This window comes from Panulirus ornatus, chromosome 22, assembly GCF_036320965.1.
Source record: "Panulirus ornatus isolate Po-2019 chromosome 22, ASM3632096v1, whole genome shotgun sequence".
Lineage (NCBI taxonomy): Eukaryota > Metazoa > Arthropoda > Malacostraca > Decapoda > Palinuridae > Panulirus > Panulirus ornatus.
In genome coordinates, this window is record NC_092245.1 from 18420248 (window position 1) to 18427267 (window position 7020).

At 40.3% G+C, this 7020-nt stretch overlaps 1 pseudogene; it reads right to left on the reverse strand.

Annotated features, from left to right (window-relative positions):
* Window positions 1-2812: 2812 nt before the first annotated feature.
* Window positions 2813-3274, reverse strand: LOC139756639 (2-hydroxyacyl-CoA lyase 1 pseudogene; annotated as a pseudogene).
* Window positions 3275-7020: the final 3746 nt, after the last annotated feature.

The following is a 7020-nucleotide window of genomic DNA, read 5'->3' on the forward strand; positions in this document are numbered from 1 at the left end:
TTGTTGTCTCTTCCTAGCACTACCTCGCTCACATGAGGGGGAAGGGGGTTGTTATTCCATGTGTGGCGAGGTGGCGATGGGAATAAATAAAGGCAGACTATGAATTATGTACATGTGTATATACGTATATGTCTGTGTGCGTATATATATGTATACAGTGAGATGTATAGGCATGTATATTTGCGTGTGTGGACGTGTATGTATATACATGTGTACGTGGGTGGGTTGGCCCATTCTTTTATCTGTTTCCTTGCGCTACCTCGCTAACGCAGGAGACAGTGACAAAGCAAAATATAAATAAATGTGTTGTTAACAAAATTGAAAGCAATCACACTAACTTAAGATTATACAAAAGCAAGCAAAAGTAACTTCAGCTGACTTAAAATACCCAGTGACCAAGCATTTCTTGGAGTATCATTTAGGTTTCCCTCCATCAACATAAGTGTTACTGTACCAGAACTGGAGAATAAAAGAAAAAAAATTTGAGTCAAACTACTCCACTCTTGTGGTTTATTGAATTTTACATACACGTGAAAATGAGCTGTTTTCTATTAAACAGTAATTTCAATAAAATGCTTCCATACATCCAGTCAATCATTATTCTTTTTTTGAAGACACAAACCAATGTCAAAATTGCTTCATCCATAAAATTCTTAGTATTAATCAAAGGGTTCAGTCCACTGAAATACCAGTAAGATACACACACACACTCTATATATATATATATATATATATATATATATATATATATATATATATATATATTTTTTTTTTTTTGCTTTGTCGCTGTCTCCCGCGTTTGCGAGGTAGCGCAAGGAAACAGACGAAAGAAATAGCCCAACCCACCCCCATACACATGTATATACATACGTCCACACACGCAAATATACATACCTACACAGCTTTCCAAGGTTTACCCCAGACACTTCACATGCCCTGATTCAATCCACTGACAGCACGTCAACCCCGGTATACCACATCGATCCAATTCACTCTATTCCTTGCCCTCCTTTCACCCTCCTGCATGTTCAGGCCCTGATCACACAAAATCTTTTTCACTCCATCTTTCCACCTCCAATTTGGTCTCCCACTTCTCGTTCCCTCCACCTCCGACACATATATCCTCTTGGTCAATCTTTCCTCACTCATTCTCTCCATGTGCCCAAACCATTTCAAAACACCCTCTTCTGCTCTCTCAACCACGCTCTTTTTATTTCCACACATCTCTCTTACCCTTACGTTACTTACTCGATCAAACCACCTCACACCACACATTGTCCTCAAACATCTCATTTCCAGCATATCCATCCTCCTGCGCACAACTCTATCCATAGCCCACACCTCGCAACCATACAATATATATATATATATATATATATATATATATATATATATATATATATATATATAGAAGCAGTGAAAAGTTTTTATCGAGGATGTAAGGCATGTGTACGTGTAGGAAGAGAGGAAAGTGATTGGTTCTCAGTGAATGTAGGTTTGCGGCAGGGGTGTGTGATGTCTCCATGGTTGTTTAATTTGTTTATGGATGGGGTTGTTAGGGAGGTGAATGCAAGAGTTTTGGAAAGAGGGGCAAGTATGAAGTCTGTTGGGGATGAGAGAGCTTGGGAAGTGAGTCAGTTGTTGTTCGCTGATGATACAGCGCTGGTGGCTGATTCATGTGAGAAACTGCAGAAGCTGGTGACTGAGTTTGGTAAAGTGTGTGAAAGAAGAAAGTTAAGAGTAAATGTGAATAAGAGCAAGGTTATTAGGTACAGTAGGGTTGAGGGTCAATTCAATTGGGAGGTGAGTTTGAATGGAGAAAAACTGGAGGAAGTGAAGTGTTTTAGATATCTGGGAGTGGATCTGGCAGGGGATGGAACCATGGAAGCAGAAGTGGATCATAGGGTGGGGGAGGGGGCGAAAATTCTGGGAGCCTTGAAGAATGTGTGGAAGTCGAGAACATTATCTCGGAAAGCAAAAATGGGTATGTTTGAAGGAATAGTGGTTCCAACAATGTTGTATGGCTGCGAGGCGTGGACTATGGATAGAGTTGTGCGCAGGAGGATGGATGTGCTGGAAATGAGATGTTTGAGGACAATGTGTGGTGTGAGGTGGTTTGATCGAGTAAGTAACGTAAGGGTAAGAGAGATGTGTGGAAATAAAAAGAGCGTGGTTGAGAGAGCAGAAGAGGGTGTTTTGAAATGGTTTGGTCACATGGAGAGAATGAGTGAGGAAAGATTGACCAAGAGGATATATGTGTCAGAGGTGGAGGGAACGAGGAGAAGAGGGAGACCAAATTGGAGGTGGAAAGATGGAGTGAAAAAGATTTTGTGATATATATATATATATATATATATATATATATATATATATATATATTCTCTCTCTCAAACTATTCGCCATTTCCCGCATTAGCGAGGTAGCGTTAAGAATAGAGGACTGGACCTTTAAGGGAATATCCTCACCTGGCCCCCTTCTCTGTTCCTTCTTTTGGAAAATTAAAAAAAATGAGGGGGAGGATTCCCAGCCACCTGCTCCCTCCCCTTTTAGTCGCCTTCTACGACATGCAAGGAATACATGGGAAGTATTCTTTCTCCCCTATCCCCAGGGATAAATCCCTAAAAATACTTTACAATATAATGTTATCAAATTTAGTTAAAATAAATCTGCTGCCTTCCCACAAAAGCCAAAAAGTTATGTATAAAACCAATAAGGATTCAGTCAATCCTTGTTTGTGAACACAAGGAAAAATACAAAACAATTATGCATTCACATGATATTTTGAAATGCAAATGCATCATATTCTTCTGACTTAAAGTATGGAGCTTTTCAGCCAGTCAAAGTCTTGAACTTTGCGTTGAGCTCCAGGGTTGATCATCACATTAATAAGTGAAGGCTTGTTTTCTTCTTCAAGAGCCTGACTAACTGCCTCTTGCAGTTCAGGGACAGACTTACAGAAGAAACCAGTTTCACTGAACATTGAAGCCATGCATTCATAGTGTACAGTTGGCAGAAGTGATGTTGGTGGAGTTGCAATAGCAGCATCCATTCCATCTCTTATTTCATTGAACAATTCCTTGTCCAAACCACTGTAGATGCCATTATTGTTTACAATGATGACTAAGATGGGTAGTTTGTAGCGGTAAATTGTTTCCATTTCCATACCACTAAAACCAAAAGCAGAATCTCCTTCAACACATATGATTCGCTTGCCTGGAGCATGGTCTTGTGCCCATAAGGCTGCTGCAATGGCATAACCAAGACCAATGTCCATTGTACCAAAAATACAATAGTTCACAGTGGTATATGTGATCTCGTATTTGCTGATAACCATGAGGAAAATGAAATACTATAAGTTCCCAAGTAGACTTTTGTGTAATGATCACACCATCAGGGGGAGAAACAAGAATGAGATAGAAGACTTAGAACACTCAGTTGATATACAAGGAAGAGGGAAACCTAAGATGCCATAATCATGTTTCATTTTCCTTGTGCTTATCAGTATATATATATATATATATATATATATATATATATATATATATATACCAGGAATACTCAACAAACTTATACCTCTGTAATTTGAGCACTCACTCTTATCCCCTTTGCCTTTGTACAATGGCACTATGCACGCATTCTGCCAATCCTCAGGCACCTCACCATGAGTCATACATACATTAAATAACCTTACCAACCAGTCAATAATACAGTCACCCCCTTTTTTAATAAATTCCACTGCAATACCATCCAAACCTGCTGCCTTGCTGGCTTTCATCTTCCGCAAAGCTTTCACTACCTCTTCTCTGTTTACCAAATCATTTTCCCTAACCCTCTCACTTTGCACACCACCTCGACCAAAACACCCTATATCTGCCACTCTATCATCAAACACATTCAACAAACCTTCAAAATACTCACTCCATCTCCTTCTCACATCACCACTACTTGTTATCACCTCCCCATTTGCGCCCTTCACTGAAGTTCCTATTTGCTCCCTTGTCTTACGCACTTTATTTACCTCCTTCCAGAACATCTTTTTATTCTCCCTAAAATTTAATGATACTCTCTCACCCCAACTCTCATTTGCCCTTTTTTTCACCTCTTGCACCTTTCTCTTGAACTCCTGTCTCTTTCTTTTATACATCTCCAACTCAATTGCATTTTTTCCCTGCAAAAATCGTCCAAATGCCTCTCTCTTCTCTTTCACTAATACTCTTACTTCTTCATCCCACCACTCACTACCCTTTCTAATCAACCCACCTCCCACTCTTCTCATGCCACAAGCATCTTTTGTGCAATCCATCACTGATTCCCTAAATACATCCCATTCCTACCCCATTGAGAGGGTGAAGGCATGTACAGAGCATCAGATTGGGGAAGAGCAGTGTGGTTTCAGAAGTGGTAGAGGATGTGTGGATCAGGTGTTTGCTTTGAAGAATGTATGTGAGAAATACTTAGAAAAGCAAATGGATTTGTATGTAGCATTTATGGATCAGGAGAAGGCATATGATAAGAGTTGATAGAGATGCTCTGTGGAAGGTATTAAGAATATATGGTGTGGGAGGAAAGTTGTTAGAAGCAGTGAAAAGTTTTTATCGAGGATGTAAGGCATGTGTACGTGTAGGAAGAGAGGAAAGTGATTGGTTCTCAGTGAATGTAGGTTTGCGGCAGGGGTGTGTGATGTCTCCATGGTTGTTTAATTTGTTTATGGATGGGGTTGTTAGGGAGGTAAATGCAAGAGTTTTGGAAAGAGGGGCAAGTATGAAGTCTGTTGGGGATGAGAGAGCTTGGGAAGTGAGTCAGTTGTTGTTCGCTGATGATACAGCGCTGGTGGCTGATTCATGTGAGAAACTGCAGAAGCTGGTGACTGAGTTTGGTAAAGTGTGTGGAAGAAGAAAGTTAAGAGTAAATGTGAATAAGAGCAAGGTTATTAGGTACAGTAGGGTTGAGGGTCAAGTCAATTGGGAGGTGAGTTTGAATGGAGAAAAACTGGAGGAAGTGAAGTGTTTCAGATATCTGGGAGTGGATCTGGCAGCGGATGGAACCATGGAAGCGGAAGTGGATCATAGGGTGGGGGAGGGGGCGAAAATTCTGGGGGCCTTGAAGAATGTGTGGAAGTCAAGAACATTATCTCGGAAAGCAAAAATGGGTATGTTTGAAGGAATAGTGGTTCCAACAATGTTGTATGGTTGCGAGGCGTGGGCTATGGATAGAGTTGTGCGCAGGAGGATGGATGTGCTGGAAATGAGATGTTTGAGGACAATGTGTGGTGTGAGGTGGTTTGATCGAGTGAGTAACGTAAGGGTAAGAGAGATGTGTGGAAATAAAAAGAGCGTGGTTGAGAGAGCAGAAGAGGGTGTTTTGAAGTGGTTTGGGCACATGGAGAGAATGAGTGAGGAAAGATTGACCAAGAGGATATATGTGTCGGAGGTGGAGGGAACGAGGAGAAGAGGGAGACCAAATTGGAGGTGGAAAGAGTGAAAAAGATTTTGTGTGATCGGGGCCTGAACATGCAGGAGGGTGAAAGGAGGGCAAGGAATAGAGTGAATTGGATCGATGTGGTATACCAGGGTTGACGTGCCCCGATCACACATATTCCCTGCGTGTCGTAGAAGGCGACTAAAAGGGGAGGGAGCGGCTGGCTGGAAACCTCCCCTCTCGTTTTTTTTTTTTCCAAAAGAAGGAACAGAGAAGGGGGCCAGGTGAGGATATTCCCTCTGAAGGCCCAGTCCTCTGTTCTTAATGCTACCTCGCTAATGCGGGAAATGGCGAATAGTATGAAAAAAAAAAAATATATATATATATATATATATATATATATATATATATATATATATATATATATATATATATATATATATATATATATATATATATATATATATATATATATATATCTTTCTTATATATATATATATATATATATATATATATATATATATCTTTCTTATATATATATATATATATATATATATATATATATATATATATATATATAACCTTCTGTTTCCCCTTTTAGATATTTGAAATACATGGAGGGAGGGATTCTAGCCCCCGCTCCCATCCCGTTTAGTCGCCTTCTATGACACGCAGGGAATTCGGAGGAAGTATTCTTTCTCCCCTATCCCCAGGGAACACACTGCATTCTCTCCCCTCTCCAAGCTCTTGCATTTACCTCCCCAACCAACCCACCCATAAACAAACTAAACCAAGGGAACATCACGCACCCCTGCCGCAGACAGACCTTCACCTTGAACCAATCACTCTCCTCTTTTCCTATTCATACAAAGCCTTACATCCTTGATAAAAACTTTTCACTGCTTCTAGCAACTTACCTCTCACACCATATACTCTTAACCTTACACAAAGCTTCTCTATCATCCCTATCATATGCCTTCTCCAGATCCATAAATGCTACATACAAATCCATCTATTTCTTACACACATTCTTTAAAGCAAACACCTTATCCACACATCCTCTCCCACTTCTGAAACTACATGGCTCTTCCCCAATCTGATGCTCTGTACATGCCTTCAACTTCTCAATCCATACCCTTTCTTACCTTTATCCCCTTTGCCCGTGTACAATGGCTCTATACATGCATTCCACCAATCCTCACGCACTTCACCATAATCCATACATACACTGAATATCCTTACCAACCAATCTAACTACACAGTCACCCCCTTTATTAATAAATTCTACTGCAATAGCATCCAAACCAGCTGCCTTACTGGATTTCATCTTCCACAAAGCTTTCACTACCTCTTCTCTCTTAACCAAACCATTCTCCCTAACCCTCTCACTTCACACACCACCTCGACCAAAACACCCTACATCTGCCACTCTATCATCAAACTCATTCAACAAACCTTCAAAATACTCACTCCATCTTCTCACTTCATCACTACCTGTTATGACTTCCCCACTTGCCCCCTTCACTGATGTTCACCATTTGTTCTCTTGTCTTATGCATGTTATTTACCTCCTTCCTAAACATCTTTTTATTCTCCCAAAAG